This window comes from Oncorhynchus mykiss, chromosome 15 (genome assembly GCF_013265735.2).
Source record: "Oncorhynchus mykiss isolate Arlee chromosome 15, USDA_OmykA_1.1, whole genome shotgun sequence".
Taxonomy (NCBI): Eukaryota; Metazoa; Chordata; class Actinopteri; order Salmoniformes; family Salmonidae; genus Oncorhynchus; species Oncorhynchus mykiss.
In genome coordinates this window covers 23,075,393-23,095,085 of record NC_048579.1, presented here as the reverse complement: position 1 = coordinate 23,095,085, position 19,693 = coordinate 23,075,393, and the positions used below count along the sequence as shown (strand labels likewise).

Sequence of the window (19,693 nt, the reverse complement as noted above, 5' to 3'; positions counted from 1 at the left end):
CCGGCAACTGAGTTAGGAAGGACGCCTATATCTTTATAGTGACTGATACACCATCCAAAGTGTAATTAATAACATCATGCTCAAATGAATATTCAATGTCTGCTTTTTTTTACCCATCTACCAATAAGTGACTTTCTTTGTGAGGCATTGGAAAACCACTCTGGTCTTTGTGGTTGAATCTGTGTTTGAAATTCACTGCTCAACTGAGGGACCTTACAGGTAATTGTATGTGTGGGTACAGAGATGAGTTAGTCATTCAAAAATCATATTAAACACTATTATTGCACACAGACTGAGTCCATGCAACTTATTATATGACTTGTTAACCACATTTTTACTCCTGAATTTATTTAGGCTTGCCAATAGAAGGGGTCTGTGGAAAAAGTCAAGGGGTGTGAATACTTTCTGAAGGCACTGGGTATAGGGAGAAACGTACTGTTGTGAGCACTTCAGACCACACGTTCAGCATAAGTGGAGCACGGAGACAGTGCCCAGGAGAAACTTGGCTCTCCCAACACAGAATGACCTCCGTGGCTTCTTGCCTTGCGTGCCGAGGGTTTGTTTTGCATGGAGGCCACATGTTTTGACGTTGCATAACTCTGTAGTGTGGTTTGTAAATCATGAAGTATTTTGGGGGTATTTCTCACTGAACATCTCCTCGGCTGCCCTTATGTAAACACAAACCTCAAGGGACGTCCGGTGGATTCACCGTCCGGCGCTGCGTTCAATAGAGAGGCCGTTCACCAAGCATTTATGAATGCTGCTGTCACAAGAGGAGACAGTTTATTATAGAACAAAATGTTTATAATAAGTTGTAGGAAAAAACCCTGAATGGGCGGGTGGCACATTGCGCAACGCCTATGGCCATTCACAAATGAGTCATGCGTCTTTACGGACATTCCGGACTCCATAAATCCAAAATGTCAGCTGTCAGAGATCAGGCTCAATTAAAAGTGAATTAAATGGAGGGTCTTTGTGAAAACAGGGCAGCCTTTGTAGTGCTGTTTGTGCAGGTGGCTTTCATCACATGCTGTAACAGTATCAGATTTACGCCTCATGACTGGCCAAACCCTTCCTTCTTCTCTACACTCACCTCACCGGGAAATCGGATTGGATGATCCACATTATCCCTGACAGGAGATTCTGGATGGACTCGAACAGTCTTGGGTGTCTTTCTGGGACTTTCCTCCGCATGACAATCAGCCACGCCAGTAATAAAAACAACAATATAATTTTTTGACAGTGGGCGGGGTCTAAACAGGCTAGTCACATTTAGGCCATGTCATCATATCAGAACTTTCTTCTGCACTACTATGAGGAACCAACAGTTCCCTGTAGATAACTATTTTAGGGCTAAACTGGTGTATTTGTTTAGTTAATCAAATTAATATGTTAACAAGGGCATAGGGATGTGGTAAATTATCTTCCTTCCCTGAAGTTGAACACAGAAAGTGTTTATCACTCTGCGACAGGTTGATATTCTATTTACCCTACCGTTCAACAGTTTTAGAACAACTACTCATTCAAGGGTTTTTCTTTATTTTGACTACTTTCTACATTGTAGAATGATAGTGAAGACATAAACTCTGAAATAACACATTCCAGGTGACTACCTCATGAAGCTGGTTGAGAGAATACCAAGCGTATGCAAAGCTGTCAAGAGGCAAAGTGTGGGTGGCTATTTGAAGAATCTCAAATCTAAAATATATTTTCATTTGTTTAACACTTTTTTTGGTTACTACATGATTCCATGTGTTATTTCATAGTTGTGATGTCTTCACTATTATTCTACAATGTAGAAAATAGTAAAAATAAAGAAAAACCCTTGAATGAGTAGGTGTTCTAAAAAAAAATGTACCAGTAGTGTACATGAACACAGTATTGCAGGATTATTATTTTGTTCCACTGCAAATAAAACTCCTGTCAAATCAAATCCGTATTTGGCAGAACACACTGTGACTGTAAATTTAACCAGAGGTGTCAGGCAGGTGTCCCAATATAAGAATGAATTGGCACCTCTGAGGACACTTCTTGGATCAAGTGAATACAATGTTCTGTTATTGTTATCAAATGAGCTCTTATCTGAGTGATGGGATATGGCTAAACTGCTACATCTGTTTGCACCCTGTTCTTGAGTAGTGTGGCCTTCTGGCTTTGCCTGATAAAGTGCAGAGTGGCTTTAAATCTATTAAAATGCAATTATCAAGAAAAGTGAGTCAAGATAAAAAAAGACCACTTCCTTTTTCCTGTTTCATTTGAACTTGAAACACAGTACTTTATAATAGGCATGTCTCTAAAGCTTCTGTGTATGAACGGTAGTTCAGTATCACTCAGAGGTGTTTGTACTGTAATATAGCTGCTTTGTATGTATCCCTCATTGATTACTGTAAGTACAGCATGTGTATGGAAATGAATGTACTTTCATTAAGACATCAGAACAGCAGTTAGGAAACTGCCATCCTCTCCCGATGGCATGTTTGCCATTGTCAAATCCAGATGTACAGTTATGATTCTCCCCACAACGTTAAAACCTGTTCCCCCTGTGACTGCTCAGATCCGTCAGCTGTAACATGAAAGAATTTGCATCTCCAGAGGATTATTAAAGTCACATGGCGATGTCGATATAGATAAATAGACTAGGGCTCATTTGGTTACAGAGGTAAAGCCATGGGGTTAATGGGGATGATAGATGAATCAATGGCTAAACACCATTAAGTTTGTCACGGCATGGCCAAAACCTTTGCGCTCAGGCTAAATTGGGGGCCTAAGGGAGGGGTGGGATTTTGCCAGGTGGGCTGGGCGAGTGAGTGGATTCTGTACGCAATGAATCCATGGAGGTTCTGGATTTATTCGGCATGCTTTGGGAATCCCAGACCTCGGTGCCTCCCCACCCCCCATATAAAGCTGTCACAGCTAACAGAGATCAGGTGAAATCACACACACTCACACACACACTTCTGTAAACACACCCACACACACATACACCCACACACACACACACCCACACACAAAGTCATCTGTGCTAGGAGTGGAGCAGCAAGTGCATGCAGCTCCATTTCTCTCTCCATCTCTCCTTCCCCCTTTCTCTCACTTCTCCGTTATCCATCCATTTGTGATGCTGCACCCAGCAATAACAAGCAGAGACTGATACAATTACGTCCCAATTTAATTATTCAGAAGGCTCTAAGGTGAGGATTACTGAATTACGTCCCACTGGGCACAGATGTCAATCCAACGTTGATTCAACCAGTACGTGCCCAGTGGGGTACAGTCCCTATAAATCTGCCAGAATAGGACATTAAGAGTTACCACAACCTAAAAGAAAACATTAGCACAAAAGAGAGGGGCACCACAGCATTCTCTCTGTTCTGTAAATTATTATTCTGTTCTCTATCAATGAGAAAGCATAAATGCACTGAAAGAGCAGGTAGGTACAGTGGGCAGTGGCAGTATTTGGGCCTGTCTGCCATTGGCCTCTCTGTGGGCTGACATGACCCCATTAAATCCCCCTCCCTCTCAAGTCCACACTACTCTCCATGCTGCCCTGTTGCAGCACGTTAGCATTTGCACAGAATCAGCGACCGGACCGGCCAGCTCCCACTGTGCCACATAGGGCAAAATATTTGGACGGACTGAAGCTGTGGATGTCTAGGAAGGAGAAGAGAGAGGAGAGTGGTGATATGGACTGTTGTTCACCTCACTCAGGGGTGTTTCCCCCTGGCTCTGTGACTCCAGAACAGTCAAAACAGTCTGTGGAAGAAGCCTTCCTCAGACAACAACAGGCCCAGAGTCTGATTTTCTCAGCACAACTAGACTAGCATAGGCTCACCATATGGCCCAGGGTTAACTGGGTCGGTCCTCGCCGCTTGTCTTTTATAAGAACCCCGGTCCACAAAGAACCACTAAGTTCCACCAAGGGCACAGTGAAACATGAACCCGCACCAACTGTCACTGCGACTGAGCCACATCTGGCCCTCTCCCATTGAGGTGTTTCAACAGAATCATTTCAGAGTGTAGGCCTATGACTTTTCTCACACATACCTTTTTAATGGTCCAATGGCAGGGGTTGGATTTGGCCCGTGCTCTTTTTACGGTCCTCCTCAGATCTCCTCCAACACTTACTTTTTCTCCCTGATGGGATGGTGTTTTTTTCTCTCCGCGGTCCATCGCTTCTTTATTAGAAACTCTCTCGTTGGAGATAAAAGGGAAAGGGATCGCTGATTTGAATGACGTTAATGATTTTTAAAAAAACGTTTTAACCGTTAAAGAAAGAACGCTCCTGGGCCTTATTGATCATTGTCAAGGTCCAGGGCTCAATGACATGTTCAACCTTCTGTTAAGTTTATCTTTTTCTTTCTTTGGCTCTTTGAAATGTGGTCCGCGGTTGTCCAACAGTTGCAGTTGGTGGACTGTTGCATATTTATCTGCTCTCTATTCTCGGACAGGATAAGGGCAGGTGCATGGAAGAGAGGGAGTAGAGTTTAGAAGGCGGACGACACCTAGCATTTGATGTCTCTTCATAAACTTTCCCCTGGACAGTCGATTTTCTCTTTCCAAGCTTATTAAACCAGCAGTTTTATGGAAAGTGTGGAGAGTGACCTTGGGCCAAAATCAGTCCCAGCTGAATGAGTGGAGATTCCAACCCAAACTCCAGAGACCCAGATGTAGCTCTTAAGGATACGTTACAACGTTCTATATAAAAATGGGACCACAGAGCAAAGTGAAAACAAATCAAGCGCTAGTGAATAGAACGACCACACACAGACACAGACAAGGACATAGACTGACAAATGTCCAGCTTTAAGAGATTAACAAATAGGTAAGGTGTGCAGGTAACCTGATGTATGGTAATATTTTTTAAGCAAAATGTTGGTTCAGTTGTATTGATTTATGTCAATTTATGTTTTATCTTCTTGACATTTTCGAGCATTGCAAGCAAACATGTTTAATTTTAGGATAAAAAAAACAACCACCTTGTGTCACGTTCTGACCATAGTTCTTGTGTGTTTTCCTTGTTTTAGTGTTGGTCAGGACGTGAGCTGGGTGGGCATTTTATGTTGTGTGTCTAGTTTGTCCGTTTCTATGTATGGCCTGATATGGTTCTCAATCAGAGGCAGGTGTTAGTCATTGTCTCTGATTGGGAACCATATTTAGGTAGCCTGTTTGGTGTTGGGGTTTGTGGGTGGTTGTTTCCTGTCTCTGTGTTCTCTGCACCAGATAGGACGGTTTTGCCACGCTTTTGTATTCAGTCGTGTTCATGTTGAGTATTTCTTATTAAAAGAACCATGGACACTTACCACGCTGCATATTGGTCCTCCGATCCTTCTCGCCTCTCCTCTTCAGCCGAAGAGGAGGAAATCCCTTACACCTTGTTTGCATATAGGTTAGAATAATTGCCATCATTTAACATGGCCGTCCAGTCACATTTGTACTGATTCCAGTATAGGTAAATACATTTTGCTATAGAAAAACAGATTGAAATTCAAATCTTTCACCACCTCATTTAACTTTAGAGCCTGTAGGAAGAGGTGAACAGCATTTAAAAACCTCAGTGTTTCCAAAAGGGCTTTGATAATAGTCACAGGCGTTTCTGAATCACCGTCTCTATTATGAAATGGTTCCACAAGCACACAACAGACCTACTTGACTTCCCCTAATAAAATATTTGACTGGTTTGAACCATTGAAATGCAGCTGCAGATGGGAGCAGGATAGTTAACATGGTTACAAAGTAGGGGGGGTTTCTAGATATGGAACAGATCCGCTTCAGATTTTCCATCAAACGCCAGACGAGTTTCCTCCATCGCTGATGGCAGTCTTCTGCCCGCTGCAGTGGAAAATCAGCTCATGCAATTAATAAATGTAATTTAAGACAGACGTCAAGAAAAAAGAAACAGCATGTCTTTGCCCTTTGAAATGTAAAGCATGTAAACTTGGCACCCCGAAATTTGTTAATTGCGGGCTACTGATGTGACTAATTTGAGGTTAAAACTTTCCATTAGCTCTTTGCACGCTATCCTCGCTCCCCTCCCTCTCGTCCCCTCGTGCCCCCCTCTGCACTCCCTCCTCCCCCCCCTACTGCTCCCTTTCAGTCACATGGAAAGCAGTTGCAGCAGTCCTGGATTTCTGGATAAGGTTGCTATCTGGTGCAAGTGGATATATTATGATGCAAGTGGATCGGGTGGGTCATTGGATGAAGTGTGAAGTCAGTGAAAATCTGGAGAGCACAGGTGGCCCCTGTGGATGCACCACGGCACGGTGATGTAAGCGAGCGCAGTCCGTAACGTTACACCACACTGCTGATCTGGCGTCGGCTCGGCCGGGTGAGAAAGTAAGGAGTTTAGCACATGTTGCCTCCGTCTGGCTCAATGTCTTTCTCGTCTGGCTCATCTTTTTTTGTTCCCTTAGCTGGTAAAGAGCATCCATGAGAGAGAGAGAGAGAGAGAGAGAGAGAGAGAGAGAGAGAGAGAGAGAGAGAGAGAGAGAGAGAGAGAGAGAGAGAGCGAGAGAGAGAGGTCACGGGTCTGGTCGGGTGTATTGCATTGGTTCTGCTTCCACAACTCAGTGCAGAACAGAGAGACATCTGATGGAAAGATAAAGGAAACCAAACAAACTAGCCACTGGTCACAGTGGAAGAGGTTCAGAGAGAGAGAACGGCCTCAATGGCCTCTCAAGGCTTGCGTGAGTTCCTCCAAGTGACACAAGGAGTATTTTTGAGCTTGCTGATACTTTGCGAAATCAGCAATGTTCCCCACTCTGGAAACATACTGAAGTCATTTGAAAGAGATTCCTGTGGGCGTGTCATAAATCAACTTCCACTGTAAGGAAAACATGAAGGAAACTACTGGCAGAGTGACATATAGGCCCTGTAAGTGCAATGGAGTCGCAGCAGTTATTTACTTCTCTGAAACGCATCATAAATGCAACTTCTGTTTTTGAACCAATGCATAAAGAATCAGGTAAACATATAGCTGCTGTAGTTTCTTATCAACATTTCAAACCACAAATACCCAAGACTTTGTCAAACCAACACACCATGCTAGCTATTCCTTTTTAGAAAATGTTGTCATTGGATATCAATGTGAGACCACACCTGTCCTTTGAAATACACCTTCGTTATGTCTGAGTGTACCATATCCACAGTCCTTTTCCTTTTTCCTGTGTGATTGATGTGACTGGGTCCTTCGTTTCTAACCAGCACATCTTACATTCAATGACTTGAGGTGATAGGAACAAGTCATGAAAATGTTCTACCAAGGCTATATAGCCAGTATCATCTGACTGACATCATGTCTGTATAGCATTCAACTGCAACATCAAGCGCATCAGCCCTAATGCATTTTTAGATAGATCTGTCTATAGGACTCTGGTACTCTGGCCACTACTGGGGATGTCAGCTAACCACATGGTCTGGCTGCCCAACAATTTGGCCCCACTCCAACCATTCAGCCAATCATGGGCCCCTCTCCAACCATCCAGCCAATCATGGGCCCCACTCCAACAATCCTAGCCACAGGTTTCTTCCTTCAGCTGCTAGCAAAACACCAACCCAAAAAACAGTTTATTTGCTCAGGATGATAGGAGAACTTCATTACTGTGGCAGCGATAATTACCAGTGTTATCTGGCAAAGCGTGCCGCACATTAGGGCACACATGTAACGTATCCAATTTCCCTCCCTTTTCATCTCACTAAGGTTCCCACATGTTCTCAGGACATCCTGTAGCATGGCTTCATGTCTTCAAAGGTCCTGATGGGTCTAGACATCATTGCGTTTAGTCATTGGCAATATTTGATTAGCTTTCTGTCTCTAACGTTGAGACAGGATCTGACAGATGATCCTTAAGACATGCTTTGAAGGAGCGCCCTATAGGGCAACATAGTGAAGTCCACGTGTTTCCAATATAACTTAAATGAACTTTTCTCCACTAAGAGTGATCATGGGTGATCTACAATATTGATATGAAAAATGTAAGATTGCAGGTCGCCATTTCAGGCCATTCACTCTTTACAGGGAGTTTGTTAACAGTGGCCCATTCTCGTGACAAGGTCTGGGCGAAATCTCTGGCACCTACTCCCCCTAAATATTGCCTGTGAGATTAATTTTTTGATAGTCATTTGGTCAAAAAAAAATAATGGCTTTAAGCTGGATTCACCATCCCATTGAACACCCTCTTCTTTTAGGCTTTGAGAAAGGGAATGAGAAGGCCTTTTCTAATTTCCACTATCCCATCACAAAAAGTTCTATACTGACTGGCATCGTTTTCAATCCATAAACATTTAGGAATGAGAAGTAATTTAGTTTCTAGCGTTTCATTTGGCCCTTTACCTAAATGAGGGATTTAAAATCGCTGTGGCCTAAACCTGCAACAGGAATCAAGTCTGACTCACATGAAAACCATAATAATATTTTGGATAATTTGTGCCAATTCACCTTTAGGATATGAGATGCTAGGCATCAGTGTGAGAGAAAAAAGACCGAGGCAGGCCAGGCCTTGCCAGAATCTAGAATGCTGAGCTCTTTATTGAATAGTGCAGATAATTACTCCATTCACTGTTTTGGAAGAGGGAGACCCGGGCCAAAAGCAGCTGGAAGTTGAGAGGCTGCCAGCTTTCCATGGGCCGTTCTGTGTCAGTAGTCGGCGGAGAAGGACATGGCTGTGGCAGCTCCAAGGTTCCAAGGTCTAGGCCCCCTGTCTGTTTTCCTCCTCTCCCCAGGATACAGCTGCATGATTCAGTCCCTGACAGGGCCGACAGGGCCTTGGAGCTCCCCCCCCCCCCCCCCAATCTGGGCCTAGCTAGGCCAGGCAACTGTCCCTATTGCCCTCCGGAGGTCTCCTGCTTGTTACTCTATGGCACGATCCAAAATCATGGAAGCCTCTGCTTGACTGGAGCTCCGCTGGCAGGCTGCTCACTGATGCCCTGACCTAGCTGCTCATCGGATCAGCAGTAAAACCCAGGCAGATTCATACACTGCTGTAATCTGGTTTAATGAAAAACATTGTAAACACTGGGCAGTTGTAGATGAGGGTAAACATAGAAACAACCACTCACTCACACACACACACACACACAATAGGCATTTTAGAGGTGTCCGTTTTGGGGATTATTCTCACAGTGGACTCATGTTCAGGATGGCAATTATTCCCCTCAAAATATCACAAGCCGTGCACATCAAAAGCTTAAGGCCCAGCCCCAATGGTCCATTACACGTTGATCTCAATCGAGAAGCGATTAACACAGATGGAACAGCTGTCTGGTGCTGTCCCGGTTGTTTTGGGTAACGAGGGACAAATTCAGGAGTAACTTATGTTCAGCTATTTCATCATGCACTCAACTGATCCACTGCTTCACTCAGTGAGGTTTTTTGATCTTACTGGTGGAGACCAAGGGAGAAGGATATGAACAGAGAAAGAGAGGAGTTTGGAGGGATGGGGAGCAGTAATGTGGGGGAGGTTTTGAATTGACCTCAGAGGTGATGCTGTTACACCCCGGCAGCTCCCCCTCGGGCTTCCGTGAGAAGAGCTCTGCTTTTTTTCCTAGTAGAGGGAGGGACCAGCCCCAAATCAGATCACGTGGTAATATGATAATCGCATGGCTTGGTGGCCTCGCAGCTCACCAACAACACCAAAATCCCCTCCTCCTCCATCGCTCCTCCTCACCCCTCTGGAGAAGGCGGTTGGGATAGTAGCATAAAAATCCTCTCCTCCTCTTTCCTCCTCTCCTCCTCCTCCTCCCAGACGATTGGAATAGTAGCTCCAGTGGCAATGGCTGTTAGACAAACCATTAGCCCCCAGCGACTGCATCCTGCATCTCAAATAAATCCAGTCAGTTTAGTATTTCGCCCTCATGTTTGATTTTTTCATAAACAACATTGAGCACGGAATGTAGCGGAAATCTAGGGGGGGAATAGATTGTGGCGGAAATTCATGTGCATGTATAGTGAGAAAAATGTGCCTATATTGAGAGTGACAGTAGTTAAGTGGAACAGAAGACAAGTTATTGTATAGTGTGTACACTGGACGCTAAAGCTTCATTGGATGAGCAATATATACTGTACCAGTCAAAGTTTGGACACACCTACTCATTCAAGGGTTTTTTCTTTATTTTTACTATTTTCTACATTGTAGAATAATAGTGAAGACATCAAAACTATGAAATAACACATATGGAATCATGTAGTAACCAAAAAAGTGTCAAAATATATTTTATATTTGAGATTCTTCAAAATAGCCACCCTTTGCCTTGATGACAGCTTTGCAAACACTTGGCATTCTCTCAACCAGCTTCATGAGGAATGCTTTTCCAACAATCTTGAAGGAGTTTCCACATATGCTGAGCACTTGTTGATGAGCACTGAGCACTTGAGATGTGTTTTTTACTTGAACTCTGTGAAGCATTGATTTGGGCTGCAATTTCTGAGGCTGGTCACTCTAATGAACTTTTCCTCTGCAGCAGAGGCAACTCTGGGTCTTACTTTCCTGTGGCGGTCCTCGTGAGAGCCAGTCACATCATAGTGCCTGATGGTTTTTGTGACTGCACTTCAAGAAACTTTAAAAGTTCTTGAAATGTTCGGTATTCACTGACCTTCATGTCTTAAAGAAATGATAGACTGTCGTTTCTCTTTGCTTATTTGAGCTGTTTTTGCCATAATTGGACTTGGTCTTTTACCAAATAGGGCTATCTTCTGTATACCACTCCTACCTTGTCACAACACAACTGATTGACTCAAACATATTAAGAAGGAAAGAAATTCCACAAAGAGAGAGAGAGAGAGAGAGAGAGAGAGAGAGAGAGAGTTCAGCAGGGCTGGCTGTGTAGCTCTGGTGGGGGCCTGCGTGACTCCCGTGGCTCTTCCCCTTTTAGCAGGCTTGCGTGATCTGGTGGTCGCTTGCCGTCAAGCGCGTGAGCCTCAACAGCCTGCAGGGAGATCGCACCAATGGGGATGCATGGGAAAATAACCCCCATTCTCTTCTCTCCACCCGCCTTACATTATAATGAAGTGATTGGAATAAACAGGGAAAACAATGTTTGTATGTATAAATAATGCTGGCTGTGACATGTGAATAGGGCGAACGGGAGATTGTCGAGAGGGCTGAAGTGGGTGGTCACGAACGAGGCACATGACATTGAACAATGTTGTGTATGATGTTTTATGACATGCAGTATGTCAAATCCAAAGTCACATACGAGCCAGAAGAAAATGTCACGCAACATTTGTTGACTGCACTGATCCACATTATGTCCATAATACGATCCATATATTGTTATTGATTACACATTGATTATTGATTTGTTAAGAATCAATAACTGGCTATTCCTTGATGTTCCCCCATGATATTGTGACCAGGGGGAGCATCAAAAACCACAGCAACAGCTAGAGGCCGGGACTAGGAACTGCAAATAAGTGAGAATAAAGTGGTAAATATGCTCACTAGTTTAGAGATTAAGTGATCGCCGGGGTCCGGATCATACCTAGCATGTCAATCTATCTTTGGTCGACTTCGAGGTGTTGTGTGACAGGTAGATTGTCGCTCGGGCTGCAAGGTCCGTCCGCGCCTTGTGAATCAGGTTATTCCTCGCTGCATAGAGAGCCGATTGGACGGTTGCCATGTGGTGCACGTTTACTGTACCTCTTTCATCAGAGGCAGTATTAACAATGTCAATGCCAACAGGGTCCATGACTCTTCAGCTCATTGGCTCTCTGTCTCCCCTCATCAGTAATGTTACACAACAACACTAGCTTATTAAGCCTCACGCTAACTCTTAGCAATCTGATTAGTGTGGCCAAAAAGTAAAATAGGGGGTGCTTATATTTGTCCTCTTTCACACATGTACAAGTGTGTTTGTAACCTGTAGTGTAAAATAGAAATGTGTTTTTTTTTACATATCCCACTCATGAGACACCCTCGGAGAGTAGGGTTAAATTTCAGCTTGGGAATTCCAACTAGCATCCTTTCGGTTACTGGTCCAACGCTTGAACCGCTAAGTGTGGCTGATGCGGCTTGTGACAGCAGCCACACTTTAAATATTGTAAAAAAAAATTATTATTTAGCTCACTAGTCCTCGTACATAGTTTATGCTAGAAATGCCATTCAATCTTTAAAACGTGTAGACTGGTCTGGAATAGAGTGCTTGCTTACAACTTTTTGATACCATTTACACGTTTTAAAATATATAACTTTTATTAAACTGCAGCCACTTTAATGGGATTTATTCAACATTCTAAACCTCCCATTGTGAAACACTCGAATTCTGAAACTGTGACTTCCAACAGTCTATTTACTGTAAACAATGTAACTTTTGACACAAATCAGCTACTCTGACCACTTTCCTAGCACTGTAATCAAAATTGTAGATGGTATGATATCTTGGTCTACTTCTCTGCTATTCAAATCTGAAATCAGAACAGAATATCTTCTACCAATCATATGGTGAAGCTGTTTTAGTAATAACATCAACTACTTTGTCTCAACTTTTAGAAACAACTGACATTTTAACCACTTTCCCAATCAAAATAGACAATATATTTTTTAAATATATCACCTGTCTACTTCTCTGCTATTTAATTCAGAACACAAATAACTTTTTACAAATCAATAGATACAATTGTTTTTGTCACCGCATCAACTACATTCATTAAGCTAACTTCCCACTGTTGAATTTTACTGCCATATAACTTAAAGAAATGTCAAATCATAGCACTGGCGCAGCACATTCTAAGCATGAGATGAGTGAGTAAACATTGTGACGTTTGACACAAATCGCCTACTTTGACCACTTTCCCAACAAGTTAGACAAAACATTTGAGCGTATTAAACCTTTGTCTACTTATCTGCTATTTAAATCAGAAATCAGAACACTTCTTCCACTACCACAAAAATACTTTTAAAGAGCTGAAGCAAGGCACACAATTTTCCTTAATGGAAAATGACCATCTAAATTATCATTAACCTACGCTCTGCTGTGCATACTGCTTGGCTATACTAACTCTTGATAGAGATATAAACATGCATGCAATAGGTGTGGTGGCGGCCGGCTGGGGATGTTGAATGAAACTGAAGAGAACAGTTCAGGGCCCATATGTGCTTTCCCACAAAGCTGTTTTCCTTGGCGTTAATGTTAAACAGGCACGGTAGTGCAACATGGAAAGATGCAAAGTCCTACTGGCAGAAGGATGCTGCTGTAGCTCAGGTTAGCATAGTGAGCTTGCATTGCGTGTTGTGGGTGCCTTACTGCGGTGCTCTCCGGCCCAGCTCCCATATGGATTCACCTCGCTGGACCATCTGCACACTATTATTTCCCTCAATGGGCTGAAACGGACCATAATCTTTTTTTAACAGATTACTTCTCTTGTTGCGTGGGATAAAGAATAAGGGCTCACTGTTGCAATACTTCATCAGATGAAGGTGGCGATAACATTCCAAGCAAAAACACATCTTTCTGAGACAGGTGTCAGGTCCTGGCCTGCACTGGTTAGCTAGAAAGTGTAATCTCAAAACAGACCAAAGCTAAGTGTTGACCAGTTAAGTAGAAGGACAATACTATCCGTGTTAATAAGCGTATGTGCTTTCTCTTGGGGATAGGCTTCAAACGTCGGAATCCATTGCTTGCGGTGCACTTCTCTCTATTTGTCTGTCCAGGCTTTAAACCTTCGCTTCTCCTCTTTCTCTTCTCGTGATGGAATGTTGCTCCGCATTCAAGGTACCAAAATAGAGGGCTCCAAAACGAATAATTATTTCCAAAACGAATAATTCTTAGGACTAGCGCGTTGTTTGACTTGTCTTAAGTGTTTCCCACGCAGGTTAAATAAGTAGAAGAACTGGAAAGCTATATTCAAGGGATTCATTGTCAGGTTCATCGTTGTTGGCAAAACATTCTCTCCTTTTAAGTGAGTTCTTAACTCACGGCTAAAGTAAAGTCTCAATCCATTTTCATAAAGAAAAAATTGCAGAGACGATTCAGCTTTCACATGGATTGAATATACTGAATGAAAAATAAAAAATGTGATCTGCTACATAATTCTTTAATGTTCTGGAACTGAGGCCTTGGGCCCCAAAGTAGAGTGTGTTTTACTCTGACTTTGATTAAGTGGATTTACTTCAGGACCTTGGACCCTACCAAACACTTACAATAACTCTGCTACAGAGCCAAGATCACACAACATCCCATATGGCTCTCACTCCCCCTCTCTGTATTTGCCATCATTTCAAAACGCTATAAAACATGGATGTTTTATACTGTACACCACCACCACATCTGGAAACACGTCTATTTCAGTCCCAACGTTGTTTGTTTTTAGTGTAAATGGGAGCTTTTCAATTCAGATTGTGCTCTAATAAAACTTCAAATCAATTACATTTTTACAGTTTACAGCTTACTAAATGAGTTTACAGCTTACTAAAAGAGTTGACTCGCATGTGTGTACGTACATTTGGCCTATATTTTGTAAATACATTAAAGTTAGTTTCAGAGAACGTACCCTCTGTTCATTCTCCTTTTAAACAATTAATGAATCGCTGGTTAAGTATGTTTACACCCTGCTTGTGAAAATGGAGATTATGTCAATAGAAAAGTACAGCAATAGCCTCTTTATTGTGGCGAGTTGCAATCCCCATTTGTACTTTTACTATCCTGCAGTTTTCTGAATGTTGCACTCCCACCATTCTTGTCAGAACATGAATCAAAAGGAAAAGCTATAAATAGCTCTTGACGGGGACACACACACGCACACACACACACACACACACACACACACACACACACACACACACACACACACACACACACACACACACACACACACACACACACACACACACACACACACACACACACACACACACACACACAAAGTAGGTTATTAATGGGTGTTGAGGCCTCAGACAATGCAGTGTGTGAGGTCTCCAGCTCCGGTTTTATATCACTGTAAAACGCAACCCCTTGGTCTCTCTCTCTTACATGAATAGATGGCTAGCCCCAACCCATATGACTGGGACGGGAGAGAACTTCAACGGGCAACAAGATATTGTTGATAAAGCAACAGAGAAGCCAGTCCCCCAGCCCCTGCCCATAACAGAGTCAAGCTTTATCGCAATGACCCTTGGCGTCTGGAAGAGGAGGAACCCAGAAACAAATGAATTAGCAAGTTTAGTTTATCAAAGGAAACCGTTATTTACTACAGATAGAAATAGAACTGCTGTATACATCCAGTCAGTCAGAGTGCCGCTGCGGCTGAAACAATGGAGTTGCCCATTGATTCCCAGGGAACGTTCTCACCGTGCGTGTCTCCTTCTAATCCTGTCTTGGAAACTAGTGGAGGGTAAGGAAAATGACTCACTGATTGGTCTATCCTGGTCTGACCTGCTGGAGATGAATAAAATATGTGACTGATATCCACATAAGGAACTTTAAGATAGATCACTGGCAAAACAAACCCTCAGCTCATTGAACGGCGCTTTAGTAAGCCTATAACCAAATGGAAATTCACTGATGATTTCATTTGGGCACTAGAAAAAAAATGCTTCCTGCTTAATTTCCTCATCTCATGCTAATGGATACACTCCTTGTGGCCATTTGCTTAAACGTATTTGCATGTTGTTGGTCTTCCCAATGGAGTGGATAAGTAGCGGAAAACATGGATTTGGTTTGTTTTCCCATTACATGACATGGAGCACTCCGGAATGTTATTGAGGCCACATTGCTGCCGTAGAGGTGGTCAAGGCTGACATGTTGCCATGAAATCTTTTGCTCGAGTTACCTTTAGCTTCAGATATGTCTGGGTAATATACAAACCTATGATAGTCTATTCTGAATGTCAAACAATATACTGAATGGAAGTATCTGCACCAGTTATATGCCAGTAACATTCAAGCCGTAAGTTCAAACATTTAAGTTACTGTATGTTTTGTCAGTTTTGTCAAATAGTAGTGACACCGTACAGTTTGTTTCCTGTGAAAAAGCTTTGCTATTTGGGGTCTATGTAGACACTTCCATTACCCTCCAATTCTGAGCCAATTATAACAGCAATGGAAGCAATCATGTTTCTATGAAAACCTCTGTTTATATGATATAATTTCTTCTTTGTCCTGATATCACTTCCCTTTGCTCTGTATCTTCAGCTACAAATGAGCCTTTTGTTTTCATGTGCTCACAGAGAGAGAAAAAAAAGTTCCCTCTAGAAATATGGCTTCCGCTAGCTGTCCTGCTCTCCATGAAATCACTCACTTGATTCTAATCCACAGTGAAAGATGAAATGTGTGATTTTCCCCCCCAATTGGAGTTGGCTTTTGTTTTATGAAACAGAAATGGCGAGTTGCCAAGTCTAGGTTACAACAACATATTCACTGAGATATAACTATCTTTTACATGGAACAAACTTCCTTTTTATGTTATAAAAACAACATGTCAGATTAAGGATTTATAGTTCTAATGCGAACGTGGTATTTGATTTAGAATGACAACAATAACACAAATTATACTACAGTGTTATGGCATTATAACAAGGCAATAAAACTCAGCAACTGAACCGACAACAAATGGCTTCTGTTTCTCTGCAGAAACTACAGCGGAACAAATCCTCTGCCGAAGTAGCTGCCCTCTTCCTTTAGTTAGTCCGTCCTCAAATTCATGCCACATTACCTAAAAAAGAGAGTTCCGCATATTCGATACATCATAATGAAGAATTAGGTTCCATTACACTGCAGGCTTAACCTTTGCAGAGAGCATTCAGTGCTTGCCAGCATTCATCAATATTTAACAGCTGTTGTTATTATGAAATTCTTTATAGGCTAATGTGGCTTGCCGGCTTGCACGCAAGGGTTTGGCCAGATGCCAGCGCTCTGTCAGGGACCAGAGAGAAGATTGACAGACGGTTAGTTTGCGTGACAACGGGGCTTCGGTCAGCCAGCTCCTACTCTGCCTGTACTGCGGCTCCCTCCCCTCTCCCTCTCTCTTCCTCCCTCTCTTCTCTCTCTCTCTCTCTCTCTCCCTCCCGCTCTTCTCTCTCTCCCTCCCTCCCTCGCTTCTCTCTCTCTCTCCCCCCTCTCTTCTCTCTCTCTCGCTCTCCCTCCCTCCCTCTCCCTCTGGAGTTTCTCGTTCTGCTGTGGATTTCCTGAGCTGCAGAAGGAGGGAGAAAGGGGAGGCAGGAATAGGCAAAGGGGGTGGCTGTCAGCCACTTGCCTTCCCCTCCCCAACCCCACCACCCCATCGCCTCAAGTGAAGATATGTGTGCTCTCTGCGTGCACGCAAGGCCTTTCAGAGGGTAGGGGAACAAAGTGGAGCTCTCAAATGTGACTGGAACTCTATAAAAGCCCACAGGCTCTGCCAAAAGATGGCACCCCGGTAATATTTACAAGGCTGGGAGCTGAACGCTAGGCCTTCCCAGGGAGCAGCAACAAAAGACTGCACTTCTGTGGAGACTTGACAATACTATATTGACACACAGGGAAAATGCAAGACAGGGCTGTTTTGATTTTTTTTTTAAGTCTCATAATGAATTCACACTTTTTGAGCAATTTGTATGAATTAATATAGATCTATTGAGTAGACTACTAAAACAGTCATTTTAGGCTTTCCATTCCATTCAACCCAAAAAATGGGGACCAAATTACTCAAGAAATGTGAGTGCTTTTTATTTATTTATGAACTGCACGGGTAGCAATCTCAGAAAGCATGTGAGAGGATACAGACAATGAGATATGACACTTTCCAGCATTGCACGCAATACCTATAATTCTACCCTCCCTCCCCTCTTCCCTTCCTTCTGAACCCCAGACTGGTTCTCTCAGTTGCTCATTGCCTTGTGAAACATATCTTTGTGTGCCTATAATGGCTATTACACCAGGAATAAGAGCGTGTCGCATGGTGAACAGATGAATGAATGATTTGATCTTGTGACATGTCACGCCACAGCCTCTATCTCCGCTTCCTCGTTTGGTAGACAGGAGGAAGTGGGTAAGAGAGGGATGTTACACGTAAAGAGGGTGCGTGACGAACCCCACTTTTTCAGCCGCACTTGGCTCCACCCGCAGAAGCTGACCCCCCTTGCATCCCCCAACACACACAACCCATCGTTAGGCAGCATCCACGGTAGCCCAAAGTTTCTGGCGTTGACACCCTGCTTAACACGATCAAGTCAACAGATGCCACCTCCAACACGCACACATCACCACCACCACCGTACTAGTTTGTCCTCTTTTACTCATTAGCAGCCAAAGCCTAGCCTACTCATTGGAGCCTTACCAAAACGAGCATCCTTGTCCGTCCCCTTTCTACTTGAACAAAGCACTGCGGAAAGGTCAGGGGAAGCGCTAAGTTGAGATGAGGTGCTGATTGAAGAAAGGCAGGGGAATCTCAGCTTACTGGGCCTGAGGCTGCTGGAGGAGTCCCCGGCCATGGATGCCCAAGTATAGTACCCATTTGAGTCCCCTCACTCTCAAAATGAGGGGGGCTGTGAGCACATAGGGCACCTCACCTCCTTCCCAATGTGTCCACTTCACAAGCTGTGTATTTGACTGATGGGTATTAGCCATGCTTTTAGATGATGCACCATATATGACTATATATGAAGTCCTGTGGTTTTAGGAACACACCTGTAATGTTCTTGGCTCAACCACAGACTGCTACTGATATTTGAGGGCTGTATTATTTAAAGCAGGGAGAGTAAGAAGGACCACTTATACCCTCATAATTGGGCCTCTAGTGTACATATCCTGGCAGTGGTCACCTCACCCTAAACAGAGTGTCTGAATAGAGAGCATATAAACGTTGAATCATTAGGTTTTCTGTTTTCTTTGAGACAACACCAAAACAAGGGTAATGAATAAAGTCACTGTTGGCTGAGGAAGCACTACTCCAATGATTAATCATCCAGTATGTTTGTCTTTCCGGACTTGCATCCTCTCCAAGGCTTTCGTAAGGGCTAGAGTAGAGTGTGTGTGTGTGTGTGTGTGTGTGTGTGTGTGTGTGTGTGTGTGTGTGTGTGTGTGTGTGTGTGTGTGTGTGTGTGTTAGTGAAAAAAACATGGTCATTGAAAAACTCTGATTCATTACCTGCCCTGGTTTCCACCAGTCAGACTAAACTGAGGTGACTGTAGAATACAAGTGCGTGAGGGGAGAGTAGGTGGTGAAGTAGGTAGAATACGCCTTGTGTATTGAAGTAAAGATTCAACCTGTGGTTAAAAGAGAGAAGGAACATGAACGTATAGTTATAGCCTTTGTATCATATTATGAATTGAAAAAAAAGAGAAAGAACAAAACACAAGTGGGGGTAAAAAGTGGTTCAAATAGCTTGCGTGCCCCGGCCGGGTTTAAGTGCAGGGAATTTGTCAGAAGTCACGAAAAGTTGCTGCTCGCCGGTGTAGGCTGTAGAACCAGCAGAGGTGTGGAAAAAACAAGGGAGGGGTTGTGGCTGAGTGGAGCATAGGGAGCGGGTTAAAATGAGTCCTGGGTGTTGGTAGAATACACCGTAAGGTCCTGGCGCTTGCTCCTTCATTGGGACCATGGCCCGGTGAGTGTGCGTGACTGTGTAGGTTTGACAGACCGGCCACTGATCCAATCTGTGTGGAGTAAGGTTGGGGTCAATTCCAGCCAATTCAGGAAGTACACTGAAATTCCAATTCCCTTCAATGCTTTTCAATGAGGAAAATAAGGATTTGGAATTTGGTTTACTTTTTGAATTGACCATGTATACGTTC

The 19,693-nt window shown here is 43.3% G+C and overlaps 1 protein-coding gene across 2 annotated transcripts in view; it reads left to right on the top strand.

Annotated features, from left to right (window-relative positions):
- LOC110489811 overlaps positions 1-19,693 on the top strand; it is a 62,143-nt gene that overhangs the window by 27,741 nt on the left and 14,709 nt on the right. The window lies entirely within an intron of this gene.